At 41.5% G+C, this 25,863-nt stretch overlaps 1 long non-coding RNA gene across 8 annotated transcripts in view; it reads left to right on the top strand.

The window, feature by feature from the left end:
* The window catches only part of LOC149125356 (uncharacterized), a 31,877-nt gene extending 6,501 nt beyond the window's left edge, over positions 1 to 25,376 (top strand). For 3 of the 8 annotated variants that reach the window (XR_016237015.1, XR_016237014.1, XR_016237013.1), the window contains 3 exons: positions 4,396 to 4,474; positions 24,244 to 24,415; positions 25,248 to 25,376. This is a non-coding gene — a long non-coding RNA (uncharacterized LOC149125356). Of the gene's footprint in view, positions 1 to 4,395; positions 4,475 to 6,293; positions 7,112 to 14,588; positions 14,725 to 24,243; positions 24,416 to 25,247 lie in introns of those variants that run through there. The other 5 variants (XR_016237020.1, XR_016237019.1, XR_016237018.1 and 2 more) reach the window with 2 other exon arrangements.
* The last annotated feature ends 487 nt before the right edge of the window (positions 25,377 to 25,863 follow it).

Raw genomic sequence — 25,863 nt, 5'->3', positions numbered from 1 at the left:
TTTTTGTGAAGATATTTTGTGGGTGTGGTTAACATCTACAACCTGTTGAACTCAAGTGAAGGATATTATCCTTTATAATGAGAATGGTCATGCTTCAATCAGAGGGAGGCCTTAAGAGCTTGTCTTGGTCTGCCTAGGCAGCTGTAACACCATAGCCTGGGTGGCTGAAACAACAGGGATTTTTTCTCACAGCACTAAAGCTGAGAAGTCCAAGTTCATGGTGCCAGTTGATTTGGCTCCTGCTGAGCTCTCTCTTCTTGGTGTGCGGTTGGCAGTCTTCCCACTGTTTCCTCACATGATTGAAAGCAAACTCCATGGTGTATCTGCTTAAAAGGGCGCCAATCCCATCACAAATCCCCATGGACTCACATAACCCAAGTCACTCCAATCCCATCACAAATCCTCATGGTCTCACATAACCCAAGTCACTCCAATCCCATCACAAATCCTCATGGTCTCATATAACCCAAGTCACTTCCCCAAAGGCTCCATTTCCAAATCCCATCCCATTTAGGGGTAGGGCTCCCACATACGGATTTTTGTGGTGGTGCTAGTAGGACAAAAACGTCGTGGATAACAGAAAAAAACGAGGTTCCCCTGAGAAGAAGAAACTCTGCCTGAATATTTTGGTGTCAACTCCTGTCTCTATTTCCTGCCCAAGTTTTCAGAATTGCCAGCCCTGGCACTCACATGAGCCAACTCCTTAAAATCTCTCTCTTACTCTTGGTATATCTCCTATTGGTTCTGTGTCTCTGGAGACCCTTGACTACTATATACTCATGGGAGATCTTGAGTTAATAATTTTCTGTCCTTCATATTCAAACCAGAAGTGGCAATTCAGCTTAAATCAAGACATTTACAACAATGACTTACCCTTGGGAAGACAGTGACCCTAGATGCCCAAACTTGCTTTCCTAACATGATCTCAGACTCCAGACTAAGCCAAATACTCCTGTTGTCTCAAATGAGGCTTATCAATTGAGTTTTTGTTGGAAGGGTTCATCGAGGATTGCTTTTTTCAGAAGTGTGCCTGTACTTAATATTTCAAGGGACAATTTAGCAGCTCATAGTCATCTGTTTTAAAAGCCTTTTCTTTACAACAAAAACAAAGCTGGAGGCATCACAATACCAGATTTCAAGATTTACTACAGGGCAGTTATAGTCAAAACAGCATGGTACTGGTACAGAAACAGATGGATAGATCAATGGAACAGAATTGAAACACCAAAAATCAATCCAAACGTCTACAGCCAACTTATATTTGATCAAGGAGCTAAATCCAATTCCTGGAGCAAGGACAGTCTATTCAACAAATGGTGCTGGGAAAACTGGATTTCCATGTGCAGAAGCATGAAGCAAGACCCCTCCCTTACACCTTACACAAAAATCCACTCAACGTGGATTAAAGATCTAAATCTACGACCTGACACCATCAAATTATTAGAGAACATCGGAGAAACCCTGAAAGATATAGACACAGGCAAAGATTTCTTGGAAAAGATTCCATTGGCACAGGCATTCAAAGCCAAAATTAACAATTGGGATTACATCAAATTGAGAAGTTTCTGTACTGCAAAAGAAGCAGTCAGGAAAGTGAAGAGGCAATTGACAGGATGGAAAAAAATATTTGCAAATTATGCAACAGATAAAGGATTAATAACCAGAATATACAAAGAGATCAAGAAACTCCACAATGTCATAGATAAGAGTGTCAATTGTTAAATCAACAACAGGAGTCACTGTATATTTGCTCCCCATGTAGGACCTCTGCCCTTAATGTGTTGTACTATGTGAATTAATGGTATAACTAGTACTCAAACAGTACTTTATACTTTGTGTATCTGTGTGGGTGCAAACTGTTGAAATCTTTACTTAGTATATACCAAATTGATCTTCTGTATATAAAGATAATTGAAAATGAATCTTGATGAAGAATGGGATGGGAGAGGGAGTGGAAGATGGGATGGTTGCAGGTAGGTGGGAGGTTATGGGGGGAAAAGTGGCTATAATCCAAAAGTTGTACTTTGGAAATTTATATTTATTAAATAAAAGTTAAAAAAAAGTTCATGAAATATACAAATATTATGAAAAAATTCTCTTCTTTATTCTCAGTCCTTGCATTTAGACATTTTGAAATTGCGAATCAGAAAAAGAAGAAAGGAGGTAATATACAAATGGAGGGTGTGTGGTATGCCTCTCAGGGTTTCGTTATTCTTTCTTATTTTTTTTTAAAGGTTTATATTATTTATTTGAAAGACAGAGTTACAGAGAGAGTTAGAGACAGACAGAGGTCTTCTATCCACTGGTTCAATCCCCAGATGGCCACAACAGCTGTAGCTGCGCCGATCTGAAGCCAGGAGCCAGGAGCTTCTTCCGGGTCTCCCACATGGGTGCAGGGGCCCAAGCAATTGGGCCATCTTCCACTGCTTTCCTAGGCCACAGGAAAGAACTGGATTTAAAAAGGAGTAGCCAGGTCTAGAACTGGTGCCCATATGGGATGCTGGTGCTTTAGGCCAGGGCTTTAACCCTCTGTACCACAGTGCTGGCCCCTCAGTATTCTTTCATTTTATCTGTTCTCTCAGATATTAATTTTTTTTCAGTTTCAATTATCTTTATATACAGAAGATCAGTTTAGTATATATTAAGTAAATATTTCATCAGTTTGCACCCACACAGAAACACAAAGTGTAAAATACTGTTTCAGTACTAGTTATAGCATTACTTCCATTGGACAACACATTAACGACAGATCCCACATGAGAAGTAAGTACACAGTGACTCCTGTTGTTGACTTAACAATTTGACACTCTTGTTTATGGCGTCAGTAATCTCCCTAGGCTCTAGTCATGAGTTGCCAAGGCTATGGAAGTCTTTTGAGTTCCCAGACTTTGATCTTCTTCCGACAGGGTCATAGTCAAAGTGGAAGTTCTCTCCTCCCTTCAGAGAAAGGTACCTCCTTCTTTGATGGCCTGTTCTTTCCACTGGTATCTCACTCGCAGAGATCTTTCATTTAGGTCGTCGATGTCGTCTTCTTCTTCTTCTTCTTCTTCTTTTTTTTTTTTAACAGAGTGACTTGGCTTTCCATGCCTAAAATACTCTCATGGGCTCTTCAGCCATATCCAAATGCCTTAAGGGCTGATTCTGAGGCCAGAGCGCTATTTAGGACATCAGATATTAATTCTTCAGCAATATTCTTAATGTTAAGGTGTACAGTTTGATTGAAATTTCATCTTCCATAATGTATTTAGGTATCATTAAATTAAAAAATATTTATTTATTTGGCATACAGAGAGACAGAGAGAACATTCCCATCTGCTGGTTCACTACCCAAATGCCTGTGACAGCTGGGTCTGGGCTGAGGCTGAAGCTGAGAGCCAAGAATTCAACCCAGGTCACCCATGTAAATTATAGGAATCTAATTACTTGAGCCATCACCACTGCCTCTCAGGGCCTGCAGAGGAAGTAGGAAGCTAGAGTCGAAACTGATGGCAGGCATCAAACCCAAGCACTCCAGTATGGAATGTGAGTGTCTTAACTGCTAGGCCAATTTGTCTGACCCTAGATATCATTTTTGAAGAGATGAAAGTAATAGTACTTGTGCATTACAATGTACACCTTCCTATCGTGGAATGTACCCGATATCTTATATCAGTTTCTGCTTTAAACATTCCTGTACTATAGAGAAGACTTTGTATAATAAGCTCTTGACATTTATGAATGATTTTTTCCCAGAAGCCTTCTCAAGTCTTCAGAATCCATGTGTGACATTTCCTACATAGAATGGAATAAAATGCAATTAAACTGTTTAAAAGAAATAACTTTGGTCATCATAAGCAGAGAATAACAAGGCTACATGATGAGGAAGAAGCTATATCCCAGTGCAGAGCTTGAAGCTGTGTTTCTGGGCCTCAAGGCCTTGGACATATTTGTAGCTATGATTAGTGGCACTCACTCAACTTCTCAGCCCAATAAGACCTTGTATTCTTTGCCATGTCTTGTGTTATCAATCATCTGTGATAACTGAAACCTGAAAAATTAAATTTTCAAGGTGCTACTGTAGGACTGGTAACTTGTCATGGATTATTGTCAACATTTTCCCACTTCAACCACTTTGGCAGCTATCCCTAATTATTGGTGGAAATATCTCTCAGACATCTTTGGATTTGGCCCTCAGCATCCTTCTTTGACACAGTGTTCTAAGCAGCCACTACCAATCAATTAGAATTGGATTGGTACTAGACTTGATCCCTCTTTGCCAGCCTGATGATATTTTGTTATTTTATCACTCTAACATAGTCAGAAAGATTCTCTATAACTTATCCAGGATGAGAGAATTACTGAATATCAGAATGGGAATGGACCTTAGAGACTGAGAATAACCTCTTTGTTTCATAGATGGGAAACTCTGAAGAAATGATGTGGATCAACCGAGGAAATCTACACAATTGGGAGCAGACTTAGATTTCTCTGCCAGGTAACCTGCTAATATCATTAATATGCATGTTTCCCAAAGAAGAGGAGAGAATCCATTGTTCTCCCTATTTTTAGTTAGTGATAAAATTACAGAACATTTGAGTCAGGAGAAACCTTAATGCCCACCTGGCATTCCATTGTGGAATTTTAATCCTTTGTGGCCATTGTCAGAATACTTCCATTGTCAGTGAGTTCTTTGTCAAGAACCCTTTCCACTGTGGTTCTGCTTGAGTTAAAATCTCCTAGAGCTCTCAACAGTTGGCCTTAGTGTTTCCCTCTACACAAGTCCTCCGAACTGGTGAACATATTATCTTTCTCTGGGAGGATGGAAGTTTAATTTAGTTAAATGCCTCTGCCTCCATATGGCTCTTAAAAAGTGGATTTAATGGTGATCACTCTGTGCACAAAGTTTAGTGGGTGGATAGACCCTTTCAGGAAGTCGGATGTTTTACGGGGAATGTTCAAATAACTTTGTCTAGATAGCTGCTTTCTCCTCCACACAGGACTGGGCCTGAGGTTCTAGGGGAGCCTCAGGACTGGGTGGTATCTCTGAAGCAGGGAGCCACACACTCGGTCATTGTCACATGGGCTCCCATGGAAGTCCTCTGTCATCCAGCTTGGAGGTCACATTGCAGGTCTTTTCTGAGGGTAAAAATGTCTTCCTCCACTTACAAGCTTCTCCACTGCGCCATTTTGTCTGATGGTAATTTTTCCCACAATGTAAGCCATGACAGGAAGAGTGTGCTTTTCCAAGGCACTTTGGTACTGATCATTTGCCATCAGCCTTTGACAAAGCTACATATTATCAGAAATACCAAAGAAGCAGCTCTGTTCTCCACTATAACTCACAAAGCATATTAGGCACTGAAATTCTAATACCTCATTTTCATGACAAATGATGCAACAAGAGCCCAAAATGGCTGCCATGAATCTCAATTGCTGACTGTGATCGCTATGGGAGAAGGAAAGTGCCAAGCACTTAACCTCTCTGTGCTGGCATGTGCTTACAGGAGGCATAAGGGGAAAGCTGACCACACATTAAGGCTGCCATTCACATGACTTTGGTGCTCTGATGACTTTGAGTGGACTGAATTCTAAGGCCCAGGGACACGTAAAGAAACCATGATTACAATAGTTAGACCCGACACTGCTCCGAACATAGAGGCCTTGGTGAAGGGTTGACTGACAACCACAGGAGTGAAAGCATCTCATTAGAGGGAGCACATTAATCATGGTTAAAGATGGCTCTCCAGAGGCCCTATCAGAATGTCAGAAGGTTTCCAAACAGTTTGTAAGCCTTCATTTTACTCACTTGATATGCAAATGGAACACGACTCAGTGTTTCTATCAACCCTGGGGGCCTCCAAGTACACTTAGCCTTAATTATGACATTTTTCACTACACAGCAGAATTCATAAGTAGAAAATAGACTAACTTGACCCTCAAATAGGACACTGTGGCAAGGAAAATGCAGTGTTGTTCAGGGTTCTCTAGAGAAACAGAGAAAAGGAGGCAGATATGTATATAATGAGAATTAGTGTGAGAATTGGCTCATGTGACTGTGTGGGCTGAGAAGTCTCAAGATCTGCAGATTGGGTCAGCAAGCTGGAAACTCAGGAGACCTGGTGGTGTGGTCCTACTCTGAGTCTGAAGGCCTGAGGACTAGGAAAGGTGATGGTGTAACTATAGCCTTGAGACTCAGAAAGGGACAACGTTTTGATGAACCCAAGGGCAGGAAAAAACTGATGTTCTAACTGGAAGGAAGTTAAACAGAAGATATTCATTCTTATTTAGCATTTTTGTCTTATTTACAATTTCAGTTGATTGGATAAGAATCATCCACATGAGGGAGGACAAGATGCTTCATTCAGCCTACTGATTCAAATGTTAATCTTAGTCAGAAACACCTTCAAGACACTTTAAAAACAAGATTTGTCCAAATTCCTGGGCACCCTGTAGCCCAGTCAAGTTGACACACAAAATTAATTATCAAAGAACTTCATCTGGTATAAGACAAGTCAGTAGCTCCAAGATCTCTATTTTGTAGAGACTTGGGGGCAAAGGGTTAAAATCTTCTGGAAGTAAAGTAAGTTACTGAGAGTGAGAAATGGCTTGAGAGAAAGAGAGCATGAGAGTGAGAATGAGAGCAAGGAGCAAGAGTGTGAAATGGGGGAATCAAGTTTACATCTACCTTATAGCTTATATTTAGAGTGATTTTTGGGATTTTTATTTTCTTATTTTGAGGGGGTGTTTCTTATAAAGGAGTCAGAATGTGACTCAGAGCAGTTATGAAGTAAGCTTAAACAAAAATGCCTACACATTTGTCATTTTGGAACTCTTCACCCAAGTAATGTGGAAGTTGGCATCAGAGACGCAGAGAGGTAGAAATATTCATCTTTCCTCATTAACAAATTCTGGATCCATGAAAGTCAAGAAGTGACATTATTAGCCTGTGCATGCATAACATCATATTGTTTCTTCTCAAGACAGCCTGTGCTTCCTGTTTCAGAAGAGAAAATTCTTAGTGGACTAGCTACCAGGGGTTGCCAACTGGGCCAAGAGGAAAGTTCATGAGCCCTGACTGGGGTTTCCCAGAGTGGAGGCCTCTTGTCTGGGCTACATCTGACCATAGTCTGTTTTGAATAAAACCCAGTGAACATGTCTAGCATTTACTATGTACCATGCTCTATCTTAAACTCCATGAGGTACAACACCTAATTTAATCTATCAACCTGTTAAGGCAGATATTAATGTCACCCCATTTACAGGTGACAAAGACAAGGCACAGAAGTAAGTAATGCTCTTTCCTCACCTAAAAATGAACAGTGTCACATGTCTGAATTGCTTCTCCCGAGGGGTATTATCTTGTATGATGGCAGTAGGTGGGATTACCAGGGTCATTAGTGTAAAGGTTTATACAGTTTGGTCAAAGAGCTCACTGTTTTGAGAATTACAAGATTAGAGATTCATTTCTTGCCTTTTCCATTATGAATCCTCTTTAAGTGGCAAATACCCTGGGAAGGTAACACATTCAGTTTGTAATACTTTTTACAGCCCATAAGCATTTATCAGACCAGTGAACAATTCCTGAGCAATTGTGTCAGGCTGGGTATCTGTTGGGGAGGGAAAAGGGGAGTCCTAGAAGGGAGACATAATATAAGAAGGAAGGCTGCAGCCATCCACATGGCATCAAAGAAGACTGTGGCCCTGGGGTAGCACAGAACATTCATACCAATCTCCTACTGTGATTCAGTATGTCTATATTCCTGAGCTATAATTGTTAACCAGGGATAGCTCTTACTCTTAAAATAGACTATCTAGATAATTATAGTATAGTATGATAAGTGTCATAAATAGAATCATTATAAATGTGTCCCATAAATGAGGCCTATGGCCACAGTTTTAGGGGTCAAGAATGTTTTCCCAGGAGAGGTGACAACTAAGTTAAGTTGTAAAGATGATGAAGAGGTCTCATATCTTTCTACTGTGTACTCTGTTTGCCAAAGCAATAAAAATGTGCTGGTGAGAGACATACCATCTTCCAATCTGGTCACACTGATTTATTTTGAAGGTTTCAGAATACCCATAGTTGGTCACTCTGGGCAAGTGAAAATTTATTCCTTTTGCAGTCTGTGCTCTCCCCAGTACCAGCGATCCTTTTCTTGCCACTATCCCCGACATGCACATACACACTCATGCACTCATGTTCACAGGCACATGCACACTTTAACCTTGGGGACTACTGTTCATCTTTCTTGAGTTGTGGACATCCCTCTGTAGGTCAAGACTCATGGTGGATGAGCTCCCTGAGAGTGATGGGATGATGGCATTCTGAAGTATTAGGGACCAGGTGTTGATGCTAAACAGGAGCAAGATGAGCACATTGTAACAGGCAGCAGAGTTGGAGTGACAGTCAAGAGGGCCTGGCCCACAAAGATCTATTGAAATGATTAGCAAAATGAAGGAACTTTAGGGTTCAATGCATATAAGTAGCCAACAAAGATATTCTATTACACAGCCAGAGGAATCAAGGAGGGATAAGCAGGAGGATGGACAACTTTTGGGACCTAGAACCATTGGCTGAAGGAGAGGCTAGAGGCAGAAAGAAGGACCATGCAACATCACAACAGATGGATTGGTGCTGATTCTCCCTGTTCTTCTCCAGGGGGACCTACAACCATTCACTCACGTATCAATGCTCTCAGGAAAGGGAAACACTGAAGCACATTGGTATTTTGTCCTATGGGTAAGGTCTATCAGTGTGACACCACATTCTCATGCCCAAGATAAAAAATATCAAAAATAATATCACAGCTGGGAGGTTGATAGAGATTAGGACATATATTAAGGACTTAAAAGGATGCAAGAGTTATAATACTCATTATGTTTTAATTTAATTCACCAGCTTGACCTTTACAAAGCTATGCATTCATAGAGTATGAAAGAGACTAATGCAAAGGTACCCAAGTATGAGCCTCATTTACAACTATTATGCTAGATATCATATCGCTAGAGCAAACAAACATATACTCAGGTATATTTTGGTATGCAGTCATTAATAAACATTGATCTTTGTTAGACACTCTTTGCATCTACTTGGGGAAGACAGCAAATATTTATTTATAGGGGCCTGGGGGATGGGAAGCATCTGATTCTTGACATCAATGACCACACAGCCAGAACAACCCCCTCATGAGCTGTTTTGAACCCCTTAACCAGCTACGAGGGTGGGTAGGCCAAACAAATGGCCAACTGAGATATAAAAATAGTGCTTTGTGTTGAGGCATGAGCAGGACCAGAAGGCACTGGCCTGCTGTAAAGCCAGCCAATTAAGTTCAGTGCCATCTACTATTGTTGTACCATGGTTTCTTCATTAGATTGTGGGATGGCAGATGGTTGGGGTGGGAAACTTTTAGGGCCGCTTGCTGGAGAGGAAAAAATGTTGTTTTCACTGATAAGTCAATTATGTATATACATGCAAGTTGTAAATGAACTGTGGACACACTTCAGTTCCATTGAGGTGACCCTCAAAGACACTACTGAGGAATCCTTATGGGCATGGCCTTTGTCATCCACCTTGTGTAGAAGTAGCCTGAGCATAGAGCACATATGGAATTGTGGGCAGTGGCAAATGGCTGGGGTAGTTAGAGCCATGGCAAGAGCCAAACTGGAGAATCAGTACCAAGACGCTCTGGGGAAGTGGGGTATAGAAGGGATTATGGCAGTGGGTATGTGTGAAGATCTTTTACTGCATGATGATGTACACCAGACAGAAAACACTACAGAAGACTCACTGAATGACCAAGGATAAGGTGACTTGGTTGATGAACTTGGTCGTCCCTTGTCTTCGGCCTTCCCAAGACTGACACCATGGACACTTTACGCAAGTGTCCATGGGGGCTGAAATGGAGACTATGTATGGGCCCAACAGCATGGATTCCCAATCACCAAGGCTGATCTAAGCCTCCACCATTGCTGATGTCCACCCTATCATCTTGGATGGAACCCTCCATAGTCCCTTCCCTAATAATCCACAGTAAGACCAGCCTTGGTCCCTGTAGTGATGAGGACAGCTACCTAACGTAGCTCAATGGCATGCACAGCTATTATCATGGCCTCAGCTCTCTCATGACAAATCTTTGCTTTTTCCATTACTGTTTGCTCCCAGCGTCACTTGGGAGCATATTTATGAAGGAGACCATATGGCCAAATCTGGGTGGACAGAAAATACATTATTTCCCAGTCCCGTCTCAAAGCTTAGCTGAGTTTATCAGATTTCATGAAAGGATTTTGTGTTTATCTTGTTAGAGAGATAGGGATTAAGCTATAAGGAGCTTTCCCCTTCTTGGGATCTCCAAACTCATCACCAGAGGGTCACAGCGCTCTGACTTCTGGGCTGCTGATCTTAAAATGCCAAGTTCTCTTCTTTCATTTGTATTAATGAGGTAGGTCAAAACTGATGAAGTCTTCTGTTGCTTTGTCACGCATAAATAATCAAATGTAAGAGGTAGAAGGAAGTTTAGAAGGAATCCCTGTCTAAAAGCTCATTTTGTAAATATGAGAACAAGAAAGGTTAACTGACTTGCTTGAGGTCGCACAGCAGGGTCCAGGCAGAGCACTGAGGAGAACTCAGGTCTTTTGTCTCCGGAATTAGCACTGCTGTTTTTTTTTTAAATCTGCTCTCCCCAGGAAGTGAGACTGGCAAGTGAGGAGGAAGAGTACACTGGAGGTGAGCATTTGCTATGCTCTGTATCTGTCCAGTGAAATGCATGGAATTTGAGCTGCAAGCAGTTCTGACATTTTACCAGAGAAAACCAAGGGAGTGGTGTGCTGAGGGAAGTTATGGGATTGTGAACCAGGGAGAAGAGAAAAGGGAAACATGGAAATATGATGAGAAAATGCTCCGAGGTGGTGCACGCTGTAGGCAGTGATGACCCCATGTTTTGCATTCATGGGCACCACAGCAACCACCAGGGCCAGGACAGAAAGACCTCCCAGATGAGGAGGCCTCTGCTGGGCTGGCGGGGGGTTCCAGAGAACTATGGAGTTTCAGAGCTGAGGTCTTCCAGCCCTCTCTTGTCAAAGGTCATGACAGATCAGGGTCAAATCTGGGACTAGGGTATGGGTCCCACCTGCCTCCTTCTCTGGGCTCTTTCTCAATGTTTTGGCTCTGCCCTGAGCAAAATTTCCATCTAGACTGAGGTAGTGAGTGTGGCTGGTGTTAAGTGGCCTGCAGTTCTTATGCATTTTGGAGAGAACACGTGGCTTGGCCCTATTTCTTGAGAAGGTGCTGATTTTTTCCATTTCTGATTGCTTGAAGATCATGACTACTGGGGGCATCGTCTTCAGTAGACAGTGAGTGCCTCTTAGATGAATTCAGGGTCACCTTTTGGCTGGGCATGCCTATTGATGGCTTGGGTCCAGTTGCAGGAGGTTAGAGACATTCTAGAAGGAAGGGAAGACATAGGATTCAGAGACAATGGCCCATGAGGGGAGGGCATGAGAGACCCTAGGAGTTAGGGGGTGGCCCATAGGTTGTAGCAACTGAGACTATTCAGAGACCCAGGCGTGTAGGTAGTGGGTATTAAGAATGTTTGTGAGCAGGCAGAGGATACCAGGCACCAGAGGGGGCTCAGGAGGTATAGAGGAGCATGCGGAAGGCAGTGAGGACCCAGATCACAATAAGAGTCAGATGCAGGTGCCAGGACCAGGCACAGTGGTTATGGATGATCACCAGAACCAAGGCCTATCTGCTTCATCGGGAGACGGGAGACTGTGGCTGTCAACCAAGGCTCCTCACTTCTCACCTGTACTCTGTCCCCAAGCAAAGCAGTCTAGAGAGAGGAACAGGGACAGTGCCTCTACTTCCCAAAACCTGCACAGTATTTCAGGTTGAATTCTCTGATCTCACCTTGCTTCTTGTCCAGCTGCCACCTGGAAGGACTGTCTGCCTGGTGGAGTCCCTCCCTTCACCACACAGTGTATAGTGGTGGAGACTGTTCTTTGCCCTCGTGCATTCTGGTGAGTGACCCACAGGCTCTCACCCTACAATGACAAGGGAGTTTAGGATGAGAAATGGCATGGGTGTGGGTAGGGTGATACAAATATAAATGCTCCAGGGCCCTGCTCAGGTGAGTGGCGCTCTGCAGGTCAACAGCACACATGTGCAGGGACAGAATGAAACAGGAAGTGCCTGTTGTGATGCCTCATGTTCAGATGCAGTGATCCAATGCAAAGAGGTGATCTTTCCTTGTCAGCCAGCAAATATTGTCCACATATTGGTGAGCAGCTCTCTACCAGATATTTCTGGGAGCACAAGAAGAGACTGAGAACAGACATGGTTCTACTTTCTACCCATGACTGAAATGGTGTTCTGGCCCTAAATCTTTTTGCTTTGCTTTTCCATATCCTTTTGGTCTTACTAAGTTGTTACCACCTTTGTCTTGAGTTCTTTATTCTTTAGGAATAAGTTGATTTGGTTATGATGCAACCGCAGTTCCCTGACTTCTCTTTACTGGTTTCAGGTTTACACTGGCCAGTAGAGAACTCGGAAAGGTTGGCAGGGCAGGTGTGCATGTGTGACCCCTTTTCCACCCTGAATTTTGGTGCAGAGAAGGTGCTGTTGGAGCTCACATCCACTGCTTCTGGCCCCCTGGTTTGTCTAGTGCTGGAAGGTGGCATCCCCTGCCAGGGTCTCACCTTCAGCCTCTGGGCACCCTGGGCAGGGGTGCACCTGCAGGTCCTCCCGCTGGTCCCACATCTTTGTAATAAGAGGTGGCAAGAGAAGGATGTGGTAGCCTTCTAAGTCTGCTCTAGCCTGCCTCTCATCTCTCTTCCTGATGACTGGCTTCATGCCCCAGGCAGATGGAGGCAACTGCTTCCCACAGGCATTTTGATCAGCTCCCACATTGCAAAGGTAGGATCCCTGTACCAAAACTCTCTTCCTACACTGCTGTTCTGTCTGAATGCTAACCAATACTTATTATGAGGTCATTTTACAGCTTGAGACATACATGGAAATTTTGGTTTGCTACTTTGGGTAGTATTTCTTTTTTCTCCTTATATGGGACTTCTCAAGGTTTATGATGTGAAGTATGATTCTCCCTTTCTTTTTTCCATTGTCTGGTTTTTATTTATTCTGTTATGTATTGAGGAAAGAAATCTTTATGCCCTGTCTCCCTCTGACTTTTTCTTTTCTTTTCTCTTGCCAAGAATCCCAATAATTAATTTCTCGAAGATAAATGTGATTCCCTGCTTCTTTATTACTCTCCATGCAGCATCGGTACCCAACAAATGCTTGCAGGTCTGAATTGGATTGTGCAGCTAATGACCACCTGCTATCTGTATGGCTGACCAGCTGTGAGAAAAGCGTGGCCTCCTGTGGTTTCTGAGCTGTTCAAGATAAGCACGGTCATAGGGTCATAGCAAGCAGGCCCTGGCATTTTCCTCACTCTCGGGGGTCCAATGTCTGATCTGTCTGGGGGGTTTATTAGCTGGCTGGAGTTCATGCATCTTAAATCACACTAGAAGATCCGTTTCACCTTAAAATATTGGCATTAATGAAAATATTCTGTTCTTGTGTTGTTTATCAGATTGGACCCCTTAAACCAACATCTGTCTCAGTGGGCTTCAGTCTCAATGTCTCCAAAAAAACACTGGGTAGTTGGTTATTCTGAGTAGTGTGTGGGAGACAATCTATCCTATTGTTACATATCCTACAATCACATAACCCCACTCTTCCGTAGCTTCCTCCTTCATTCAACTGCTCTTGGGCCTGGAATTGCGACATGCATGGTGCAGAAGCTTCAAAGAACACTTTGCATTACAAATAATATAACATTCATGTAAAAATTTATTTAAATATTTAAACTTATTTATTGACCTAACTAAATGGAGAAGCATCCAGAAACAGATGGTGTTTTAGGTATAGTTCAATGAGATTTGTGTTTCTTTTTCTCTGTGGTCCTCTTCATGCAGCCCACCTCTAAGTCAAGTCCTGGCCTTGGACCGACATGCCTTCTGGATACAAAATGGGTGCCTGTAGCAATTACAGAAACGTGCTTCTTGGGGCACATTCAGCAGGGAAGAGTGTAGCTTCTTCAACCACAACTCGGATTGGATCACACCTGGGCCAATGACAGTGCAAGGGAAACTGCAGGTTCTGAGATTTGAGTTCCGAGTTAGTTGCCTGGAGACACAATGAAGTGATTCGAGACCAATTAAGGCTCCTCCTTTGAGATGAACATGGAGTCAATGATTGCCAAAATACAGGGGAGCAAAGCTATGGAAGAGAGTTGGGATGCATGTTAGGGAGTCAAACATGACTTCTACCAGGTTGGGATAGGGACTTGAATATTAAAGCTGGATAGGAGTAGGAAATGGTGTATTATACAATAGCCCTAGACCCGTCTGCCTTGCCTGCCAAGACACCAAGGATGAATGAATTTTCTTCAAATTCATAGTACCCTAGTGTCCAGGTAGTGCATCATTGTGAGCAAGTCAACAATGAGCAAAACAGGTGAAGGTGAGCAGGTGGTGAAGGAATGAGGAGGGAATAGGATGACAAAATTGATGATTCCTCAGCTGAAACAATTCCACGTTTTTTCCCTGTGCAGAACATTATTTTGACTGGCCAATTACATGCTGTAAGATCAGACTGAATTCCATGAAGAAACACTTGGATGGAAATAATTGTACGTGGAGTCATTTTATTAGTATTCTTAAAGACCTCTGATGAGGAATAATGATGGTAAATCATTAATAGATATTTTCAGCTGCTTTAAAAATTAAATCTGTTCCACAACGTGTTTCACAATTTTATAGCCATTATACAGAGCCCTTTGGGATATTCTCATAAAAGGCATTTCATAAATTTGATCTGTCCTTGTACCGCATTACATTTTACAGCAATAATATGGCATTTAAAAAAGCTCCAAGGCATCGCCTCCTTAGGAAGCTGCAACGAGAAAAAGTGAAGGAGAATGGAAAATAGCAGGTTCTGAGCAAGGAGGCACCATCCTTTCTCAGAGCACTTACAAGGACAGGGTCAGGTGTGGTCAATGTGTTTTGGAGACAGTTGCACCACTCTTCTCTGAAGCTTCCTGTGAAACCTTACCATGTGAGAGTATGTCTCTTCCTCACTTGTTCTAAAAAAAGTTGAGGGAGGGGATGGAGCAAGATGGTGGCTGAATTAGATGCTCCAGCAACCATGTCCCCACAGAGACACCAGTTTGCACAGTTATTCACATGCTGTGCCACCTTCACAAGAGTGAACAAAGCCAAATGACAGTCCGAGGTGTCTTGTTTTAGTATACTGTGAAGAAATGATGCGCTGAAGAAGGCGGGAGGAAAGATTATTGCATCACCCGTCTTTCAGCTCCACGTAGTTTAGCGTGGAGAAATGCCTCACCTCCTGCTTAGGGGAGAAAGCGGGGATTATACTTGAAACTCAGTCCCAGGCCCACCACAGTGAAAGTCAGTGCTGGACATGGCACCTACCCCAAGGCCAGTACCTGCAGACAGCCTCTGGTCCCTCCTTAGCCAAGCAGACAAGAGACTGCCTCCATCATCACCTCCCCAGCCTCCAGGAGACCATGCAGCAAGATTCCAGCCACTGAGGATTAAGGTGGGAAAATGAGCTTAGGCTTTTATTTCAGAGCCCAGTACTGCCCCTTCCCTCCCAATGAGAACCAGTGCCAGACAAAGTCAAAGGGCCCCTGTCTCCAGGTCAGCACTCAAAGATGGAGACTCTGGATCTGCACTGGCATCAGCTGGAGACCTGTGCTCTGGCGGGATGGATTCGTTTCAGCATGTATCATACTGGCTGCATAGAGGCCTGGCATGTTCCCCTGAGACTGCACAAGGCTTAGCAACTGAGACCCAGGTGCAGTCCAGCTTAGCATTGGCTGGGGTGGCCAGAGGACTTCCCCTACCTTCCTTCTCCCAACCTCTGGCAGTCAGCAAGGAGTAAGACTTCAACTGCCAGGAAGTAGGGCAGGAAATTGAGCTCAGGCCCCCAGGGCTGATCCTGCTGCAGTGCCATCCAGCACCAGAGGGAGCACTTAGGCCCCTTTCTCCAGGCCAGCACTAATGGATGGAGCCTCTAGACCTGTCCTGTGATCAAGTGGAGATCTTGTATTTCAGCCTGCACCACCCCCGGCCTCACACAGACCTGGCACGAATCCACATGACTGCTTTCATCAGTGGGATGATCATGCAGACAAGAAAACTAACAAACAAACATCACAGTTAAACTATTGTATAGATCAAGTGGACCTACAGACATCTAACAGCTATAGAATAAATATTCTTTTCATCAGTGCATGGAATGTTCTTTGTTCACAAAGCAAACATAAGTGGAGATCCAAAACAAATCTTAACAAATTCAAAAAGGTCAAAATCACATATTGTGTCCTTTTTACAAGAGTGGAACAAAACTAGAAATCAACAACAGAAGAACCCCTAGAAATTATACAAATACATGGAGCATGTTCATGTTTCTGAATGGATAATTACAGGTCACTGAGGAAAACAAAAGGGAAATTGTAAAATCCCTTGAAATTAATGAAAATGGAGATACAACACAACAACACTTGTAAAATACAGAAAAAGCAACACTAAGAGGAAAGTTTATCACAATAAGTGCCTACATAAAAAAATAAAGGATAGCAAATAAACAACCTAATATTGCATCTCAATAAGAGATGAACAATAAGAAATCACGAACAATAAGAAATCAAACCCAAAGCTAATAGAGGGAAAGCAATAACAAAGATCAGAGAAGACAAAAGTGAAATAGAAACTGAAAAGTAATGCAAAAGGTCCATGGAAAGAATAGTTTTACTTTTTTTGTGAAAAGGTGAATAAAACTGTGAATCTTTAGCTAGTATAATCATGAAAACAGGAGCAAAAACTCCAATAAACAAGATCAGATGTGAAAAGGAGATGTTACAACCAATACCATAGAAATACAAAGGATCATTAGATACTAATACGAACAATTAGCTATATTGTAATCCTTATCAATAAAGAAAACACACTAGGTTAGCCTGGCGGTGCTTTTTGGAGGGAGAGTTTGTGTCTTGTTGTTTGAAATTCCACATGCCAACAGTTGGAAAACCTCCAAGAAATGGATAAATTTGTGAGCATATATAACTTACCAAAATTAAACCCCAAAGACAACCTGAACACACTAAAAATGAGTATAAGTTTGAATCAGAAATCAAAATCTCCTGATAAATAAAATCCAGGACCAGGCAGCATCACTAGTGAATTTAATCAAGGCTTTAAGGAAGAAGTAACACCAATTCTTTTCAAACTATTCCAAAAAATTGAAAGGGAAGAAACCCTTCCAAATTCATCCTATGAGCTTAGCTTTAACTTGACATCAAAACCATATAAGAAACAGCAATAACAACAAAAAGCAAACTGTATATCTATCTCCTTGATGAACACAAATGCAAAAATTCTCAATAAACTAGTAGCAAATTGAATCCAACAGTATATCAAAAAGATCATTCACCTTGATTAAATGACATTTATCCTGGGCCTACTGGGATGGTTCTACATACACAAATCAATAAATGTAATATATCACATCAACAGAATAAAGGATAAAAATCATTGATCATTTTAATAAACTCAACAAAATTGTTCAATAAAACTCAGCATTCGCTTCTCATGAAAATTTTGAACAATTTAGGTATAGAAAGAACATATCTGAACAAATCCACAGCCAACATTTTATTGAATGGGAAAAGCTGAAAACATGTTCTTTAAGATCTGAAACCAGACAAGAATATCTGTTCTCACCACTCTAATGCAATATAGTACTGCAAGTTTTAGCTAGAGAAATTAGGCCAGAGAAAGAAAGAAAAGACATTTAAATAAAAAATGAGGAAGTCAATTATTGTTTGCAGATGACATGATTATAATCACAGAAAATGGTCATCTAGGATCTTTTTGCTTTTTACTTGTTGAAATTTTTATCTGGTGGAGCATTAAGCCCTTGACTATAATGTAAATTTAAAAATATCTTATCTCAAAAACAAAAGAAAGGAAAAAGGGAGAAGGATGGAGGTAGAAGGAGGGTGGGAGGAAGGAATTATCATTATATTCTTAGAACTGTCTACCAAAACATTGTTATAACTGATAAATAAATTCAGTAAAATTGTAGGTCACAAAGTCAAACCACATTATGCAACAGCATTTTTTTTTTTTTTGGCAGGCAGAGTTAAACAGTGAGAGAGAGAGAGACAGAGAGAAAGGTCTTCCTTCTGTTGGTTCACCCCCAAAATGGCTACTATGGCTGGCGTACTGCGCCAATCCGAAGCCAGGAGCCAGGTGCTTCCTCCTGGTCTCCCATGCGGGTGCAGGGCCCAAGCACTTGGGGCATCCTCCACTGCCCTCCCGGGCCACAGCAGAGAGCTGGACTGGAAGAGGAGCAACTGGGACAGAACCAGCACCCCCACCAGGACAAAACCCGGTTTGCTGGCGCCGCAGGTGGAGGATTAGCCTAGTGAGCTGTGGTGTAGGCCAGCAGCAGAATTTTTATACACTAATTTTAAACTTGCTGAGAAAGAGATGACAAGAATGTCTTATTTATAATAGATCAAAAATACCTTGGAATAAACTTAACAATGTGAAAGATCTCTACCGTGAAAATTACAATACACTAATTAGAGAGATTGAAGAAGACACACAAAAAGAAAGGCCTCCAGTTTTCAAGGATTGGAAGAATTAAAACAATTAAAATGTCCATACTACTTAATATGATATACATATTCAATGCAATTTCTATCAAGTTACAAATGACATTCTTCACAGAACTAGAAAAATCAAAACTAAAATCCATTCTGAAGCACAAAATGCCCTTAATAGCTCAGGCAATCTTGGAAAAAAATGGGAAAATCTGGGGGCCTCACAATGTCTGCTTTCAAGACATAACTACAGAGCTATTATAACAAAGCTGCATAGCACTGGTATAAAAACAGATAGATTTATGAAACAAAATAGAGATCCCCCCCAAAGAATCTACATATCCACAACCAAGTGACACTTGACAAGGCACCAAAAGCATACACTGGAGAAAGGACAGTCTCTTCAACAAATGGTGTTGAGAAAACTGGATATCTATATGCAGAAGATTGAAACCACCTCCCCCACCACCTCTCACCCTATAGAAAAAAATCAACATGAAATGGGCCAGAGATGAAATAGAAGACCTGAAACTCCACTCTACTTCTGAGTTCAACTTTTTTAGCTTGTACACACTTACCAGTGAGATCATGCAGTATTTGTCTTGCTGTGACTGGCTTATTTCACTCAGCGTAATGTTTTCCAGATTCAGCCACATGGTCACAAGTGTCAGAACTTCTTTTTAAAAAGCTGAATAGTATTTTGTTGAGTATATATATATATATATATATATCATGTTTTTAAAAATCCATTCACATAATTCGTATCATAGGTTGATTCCATATGTTAGCTATTGTTAATAATGCTGAAATGAACATGGGGGTGCAAGTATCTTTTCAGTATATTCACCCCTTTGGGTAAATATCCAGAAGTGGGATTGCTTCAATGCTACTATTTCTGATGGAATTGCTGCAAGATGAGTAGTTAATGGAAGTTCTATGAGATTGTTAAGAATATATCCCAGTGAGAAACTTGGTTCTCCATAACTTTGTTTCCAAACAAAGCAATAAGTTAAGAAACTAGAGGACGCGTGCGGGACATCTGTTTATTCCTTGGTATTATTTTGTGGTTTACTTTCCCCACCTGCCATCAGGTATTACAGATTGTGAATCTTCAGCACTCCTGGCTAGCATTGTCAATTTTGCTGCCTTCATGTAAACTTCTCCTTCCTCATACATTTTGATTTCTTTGAAGAAGTGTCCCAGTGTTATCAGACAGTGCACCTTGTAACAGGCTAGTGAAAAATTTGGGTCCTAGACAGGTGTCCTTGGGTAGAAGAGGGGAGCCTGCATGATCCCAGGAGGAAGAAGTAGGAGGAGAAAGGGAGTGCTTGATGAGGCCTGGCAGCAAGCAGTGAGTACAGGACAGATTCTAGGCCCAAAGTAGTTAGCATGTGAGTGGGTGTGGGGACTGCAGGCTTTCCCACCATCAGTGTCCTGAACATTTTAAAAACAAGGAAAATATAAAAATCTATTACTTTTGATTTTTACTTGCTTTTTTATATAGCCATGTGTTTTGGGGGAGCATGTCTCCCATAAAACTCTTCGTATTGGATTTTAACTGGCTGTAAAATATTATTCTCTCCCTAGTTCAGATTTCTGCATAGAACCATAAGCCAGTAAAATCGGTGCTTATTGAGTTTAATTAAGTTGTACTCTTGGAGCATCTGGAAACACAGTTTTTATCATTAAGGGGTGAGGTAGTTTAATATTCAATGTCTTTTTTTTTTGAATGAACTGCAAAGCAAATACTTTTCTTTCCATCTGTGCTATTTGCTTCTTGATTGAAATGCTCTCATTTATATAGGAAAAAGCCTAGAGACCCACAGAACTGATAGGAATGAATGGGAGGTAGAGTGTGTGTGATGGAGAGTCTGTCCAAGGACCTGATGGGCAATGAGGACGCTTCTGCAATTGAATTGGGGGTGGGAGAGGGTGATCATATCAAACAATGTGCCAGGCCAATCAAAGATTCATACAGAAAAAATGAATCCTTGCCTCTCTCTCTAATATAATACTCAACAGCAGGCCTGACTGTCAAAAGTCAAATATAAGATTTAGATAAAAGTATAAGCTAGTTCATGATATAAGGGGGAAATAAATTTTAAAATATAGCACAAAGCACACTAACCAAAAATGCAGAGTTGATAAACTGAACTTCATTACACTTTAAAACTATTGTCTACATAAAACATCATTAAGATAGGGAAAAGACAAATTATAGCAACGTCTAAGAAGCCTACCATTTAATACTATAAATTCTTCAGATGTATAAGCTTTTTCCATGCCAATAAGAAGATTTCAGTCTAGAAACAAAGGAAGATGCTGGAAAGAGATCATTCGTTTTGCAGATGAGGAACAGATATTCGTAATACTTAGATCTGACAGATGACTTGCATATGGATTATGTCAGGAACTCATAAAAATTGATAAGGTAAAGACAATCCCATTAAAGACAGGCAATGCACTTGAGGAGGCAGTTCATAAAACAGAATATCCAAATGGCAAGTAAGCATATGGGCTAGTGGAAAACCTCAGTACTCATCAGGAAAATCAAGAAAGTGCCACAAGGAGATATTGCTACATATCCCAACATAGTATCTGAAATTAGAAAACTACCAGTATTGATGGAGTTGAAGAGAAAATGGAACTTGCATATGCTGCTGGTAAATATATACAAGTGATAGTATTTACAAAAGCCTCAAGTGCAGTTACCGAATGACCCAGAAATTCCGTTCTTGGGTGTATACCTCAAAAAAAGATTATGTATGTCCATCAAAAGACATGTGCATGGATTCTAGCAGCTTTATTTATAACCAACAGAAAGTGGGAACTACTCAAGTGTCCATCAACAGGAAAAACGATAACAGAACCATGATATACACATGCAATAGACACGTCAATAAGAAATAATGAATTATTGCTGTACATAGCAACTTGGATCAAAATCAAAGACAGAGAGACAAAACAAAGAAGCCAGGCACAGAGCGTTATACCATTATATGATTCTTTTAATAAAAGTTCATGAATTCTATCTTTGATGGGGAACAGAATTCAGAATGATAGCTAAATTTGTGGGTAGATATTAACTGACAAAGAGCATGAACGAACTTCCTAATATTCTAGAAGTATGTTTGAATCTTGATTAGGTCACATATACACAAATATACTTCATCTTGGTATTACCAGAGTCAGTCTATATAATTTTAATATGTGTGTAGCCCAACATCACGTCACTAATTCTACCTGATGGCCCATCCTGAATAGAAGGATTCTGAGGACTGGGGAATGGTATGGTTGCTTTTATGAATCGGCTGGTATGATGGCTTTTATGAATTGACAAGCTCCCAGAAACTGTGGTAGCTTATTTCCTTGATTGTTTCCCTTTATCTGTTTACCACTGAGGAGTGCTGAGCCAATCCAAAGTTCTCATCTCTCCCACATAGCAGTTACTAAGGGAAGGAAAAGCCCAAAGTCATATAATTCTAGGGTTTGAGAGACGTGAAGCAACCTGAGGACCATTTAATTTAAACATTCTGCAGCATTTGGAACGTCCACAGTGTGCCAGATACTGTTCACATATAAGTTATCTAAGTATTTTAAGTGAATATATTTTTGTTACTATCACACTTGATTATCATCATAAACTTGTGATGAGATGTGAAGGTTTTATTGCATTAAAAATAACAACTAAGAATTTGAGCAGTTAAATCACTTGATTCACATGGTAATTTGTCTTTTTTAAAGATTTATTTTATTTATTTGAAAGACAGAGTTAGAGAGAGAGGTCTTCCATCCGCTGGTTCACTCCCCAGATGGCCGCAATGGCCGGAGCTGCGCTGATCTGAAGCCAGGAGCCTGCAGCTTCTTCCAGGTCTCCCACGTGGGTGCAGGGGCCCAAGGCCTTGGGCCATCTTCTATTGCTTTCCCAGGCCATAGCAGAGAGCTAGATCAGGAGAGGAGCAGCTGGGATTAGAACAGGTGCCCATATGTGATGCCAGCACTTCAGGCCAGGGCATTAACCTGCTGCCCCACAGTGCCAGCCCCTCACATGGTAATCTGAAGAGCTAAGAGCCCTATCTAGAGTTTTGACTCCTGCAGTGATCTTTCATCACGTAATCTTTTTTTGAAAGCAGGTTAAAAGGGGAAGGGTGTCATAAAGCACAGGGCGTCTGACACAGGGGTGAGGAGAAGGGAGCAGGATGAGAGGATAACAGTATTTTTGCTTGCGCTCCAGTTTTTCTAGGGCCAGCTGTGGTTCATTTGGCTTCTGTTCATTTATTTCCTCTAGGAAAGAGGAAAAATAGCAGTCAGTGGGGCATTGGCAAGTGTTGGGTTAGACTGTGAGATGTAGCTGCTGGTTGATTTCACTTAGCTCACTTATACTCACTTATCTCTCAGGTTGTATGACCACTGAAGCTATCCTTTTCTTTTCTTTATTTTTTATTTTTTTATTTTTATTTTTATTTATTTATTTATTTTTTATTTTTTTATTTTTTAAATTTATTTAGTGAGCATAAATTTCCAAAGTACAGCTTCTGGACCACAATAGCCTCCTCCCCCCTCCCCCGTGTCTTCCCTCCCATCCACAACGCTCCCCTCTCCCACTCCCTCTCCCCTTCCCCTTCACATCACAATTAATTTTCAATTATCTTTATATACAGAAGATCAATTTAGCATATGTTAAGTAAAGATTACCACATTTTGCTCCCACACAGAAACATAAAGTGTAAAATACTATTTGAGTACTAGTTATAGCATTAATTAAACACCTAAGAGTAATTGTGTATTAATTACAGAGTTCAACCAATAGTTTTAAGTAGAATATAAAATGCATCTTTTGCATTGTTGTGGCTTCCCCCCGACCTCCCTCCCTCCCGTGGCCCTCCCCTCACCCACTTCCTCTCCCCTCCCTCCCCTTCATCACGTTTCATTTTCGGTTACCTTCATATACTGAAGATCAATTTAGTATATACTAAGCAGGGATTTCAACAGGTTGCACTCACACAACCGAACCAGGTATAGGGTATTGTTCGACTAGTAGTGTTGTTTTTGAGTTTCATAGATAAACATATTAAGGACAGAGATCCTACATGGGAAGCATGTACCCAGTGACTACTGTTGTTGATTTAACAATTGGCACTCTTATTTATGATGTCAGCAATCACCCGAGTCTCTTGCTATGAGCTGTCTAGGCTATGGAAGCCCCTTGAGTTCACCGACTCTGAATTTGTTTAGTCAAGGCCATATCACAGTGGAGGTTCCTTCCTCCCTTCAGAGAAAGGCGCCTCTCTCCTTGATGGCCTGATCCTTCTGCTGGAGTGTTGTTCACCAGGATCTGAAGCTATCCTTTTCACAAGTTTTACTTTGCAGATTTCTTGTTGCCTCTGAGGTCAATTTTGGGTTCTCTTAAATCAATTGCTTAGAAGCACAATTATTTTTCTTATTTTCATAATTATCTTTTGTCTCCTCCACTTGACCCTTTTATCCTTGAGGGCAGGGACCATGTTTATTTTGTTCCTTGTTGTGTCCCTGACAGTGATCCTAACTTCTCCTGTTGCTTTTCTTTTTCTAGTGACCTGCACTTTGATGAAAGCCATAAAGCTGACACAGTAAGAGCTGGTGAGATGAGCGCTGGGCTTTCTGTGGGAACTTGCTGAGATCTGCTCATGGCTTCCTTTGTGGCTGGCTGGCTGGTGCTTGTCAACTCTGTCTTCCTTAAGCCACCTCATCAGGAAAATTTGATGGTAATCATTTCTAAAAATAGGAATGTATGAGACAGAAGGTGGCATATCTGAATAAATCTTTTTTTCAAAAAATACAGAGACAGTTATTAATTTTGGAAGGAATACTATTAGCTTGTGCTTCCAAATCAGAAAGAACTATATTTGATTCATGGTCTGTCTCTTACTAGGTGTGTCTGAAAGTAGCTAGGTACGGTGATGGGTTATTAAGATTTCTCTGGAGAAACGGGACCAATAGGATCTCTCTCTCTCTCGCTCTCGCTCTCGCTCTTGCTCTCTCCTCTCTCTATCATTTTATACACCCATCGGAAAATATAAGAATACTTATGGCAATTGGCTCATATGAATATGGCAGTTCAGAAGTTCCTTAACCTGCTTATCTGTCATTTGCAACCTGTAATAACAGGAAAGCTGGCAAAGATATTCAGTCCAAGTCTAAAGTTCTGAGAGACAGAGCATAATGGAGGGGCTGCTGGTGTGTCTCAAATTCTAGGCCTCAGCAACATAATATAGAAGAGAGAGAGATTTTGCCTTTCCACCCTTTTGTTCCATTTGGGCCAGCAATTGATTGCCTGATCCCCACTTACGTGGGGAGTGACCATTTAATTCTCTACTCAATCTACAGATTGAAATGCTCATCTTTCCCCTAAAACATCCTCAGGGGAACCCCTGGACATCATGTTTTACCTGTGCATCCTGTTGACCATTCAAGTTAGCACATAAAATCAACCATTACGGGTCCTTAATATTCTATCGGTTATTTTATCATTCATATAAAGGAGATAAAATATTTACCTCTCAGTATACTGAAGAAAGAAATCTTCATATCTATTAGGTGTCTACTGCTGCGTATGGCACATGCTAATCATGTAATCCAAGGCTGAAGGAAATGGTAATGAAGATGAAGATTGTGGAGAAGATGAAGGATAAAGAGGAAAAGGAGGAGGCGAAGGAGGAACGTGAGGAGGAGGTGATGTTTGAACTTGGGAAAGCCTCTGCACTTTTTGGGCCTCTGTGCCCTGATCAGTGAAACTGGGGGTACTATGCCTGCCTCTCTTTGTGAAAATAGCATAAGAGGTCGGTGCTGTAGCTCACTTGGTTAATCCTCCACCTGCAGCGCCGGCATACCATATGGGCTCTTGGTTCTAGTCCCAGTTGCTCCTCTTCCAGTCCAGCTCTCTGCTGTGGCCCGGGAAGGCAGTGGAGGATGGCCCAAGTGTTTGGTCCCTGCACCTGCATGGGAGACCAGGAGGAAGCACCTGGCTCCCGGCTTCGGATTGGTGCAGTACGCCGGCCATAGTAGCCATTTGGGGAGTGAACCAACGGAAGGAAGACCTTTGTCTCTCTCTCTCTCTCTCTCTCTCTCACTGTCTATAACTCTACCTGTCAAATAAATAAAAAATAAAATAGCACAAGAGAAAGGATCTCAAATCTGTGAGGTGCTACACACC

The sequence above is a fragment of the Oryctolagus cuniculus genome, chromosome 7 (genome assembly GCF_051225735.1).
Source record: "Oryctolagus cuniculus isolate XC-2025 breed Fujian yellow rabbit chromosome 7, ASM5122573v1, whole genome shotgun sequence".
Taxonomy (NCBI): Eukaryota; Metazoa; Chordata; class Mammalia; order Lagomorpha; family Leporidae; genus Oryctolagus; species Oryctolagus cuniculus.
This window is presented reverse-complemented; position numbering and strand designations above follow the sequence as displayed.